We start from the raw sequence: 883 nt of genomic DNA, 5'->3' as shown, positions 1-883 counted from the left end.
GGATTGCTAACAATAATGGTAGTTTTTAAGAACCAGAATAAAATGATGGTATAGCAGCTGTCTTTTTATTTTTTAAATGGGATTTGCTGACTGCTGCCTTTACACTTTTTTACCAGGTCAGTTTTTCTAGTTGTTTTTTTTTTTTTTTTTTTAAATACAGGAGCTAAAATTACCTTGGCAGTATTGGCAGTCCTCCAAGTGATGAATAACCATCAAAGGCTTGTTACTAAAAAAGAGAGATTGTGGAGCTAAACAATTAACTCTGAATCAAATGTGCAGTGAAATTAGATTTCAAGTTTTCACACTTTCAACAAGACTTAAAGTAAAAATATTGATATTATTGACGAATCATAGCAATGTAGTCTGTAGTAGTGTTACTCAAAAGATGGCCCCAGAATTTTGAGTATCACTGGGTAGCATAACACAAATGGAATCTCAGGGTCTGTCCTAGGCCCACTCAGAATCTCTGGGGTGGGGTCCAGGAATCTGTAGCTTAACCTGCTCACTAGGTCATTCCTATGTACGCTGTAGTGCAGTTATAGAAATAAAAACCAATTCTGTCCTAAGAGATGAAAGGATATTATAAATAAGATGTTAATTTCCAAAGAACATACCTGGTATAAGAGTTCAGGAGAGTCAAATTTTTAATTTAGGGTTTGTTTTTTTTTTTTTAGTTTTCACAAAAAATCCTATTAATATTTGATTATTTTCACATCCTTTCATTCTTATAACAACTCACAATATATAAATAATCTCAGTGAGAGTTCCCTCTCTATACATTTTTCAGTTTTATTTTGATTTAACTCTCTGAAAAAATTTTTGTGGTACCTACCTGACTTTCCTCATTGTTAGAGTAAGAAAAAAAATTATGATATTAACTATA

The sequence above is a fragment of the Pteronotus mesoamericanus genome, unplaced genomic scaffold (genome assembly GCF_021234165.1).
Source record: "Pteronotus mesoamericanus isolate MK-2021 breed Mesoamerican mustached bat unplaced genomic scaffold, CSHL_Meso_final scaffold_85, whole genome shotgun sequence".
Lineage (NCBI taxonomy): Eukaryota > Metazoa > Chordata > Mammalia > Chiroptera > Mormoopidae > Pteronotus > Pteronotus mesoamericanus.
Note: the sequence above shows the minus strand (reverse complement) of the source record.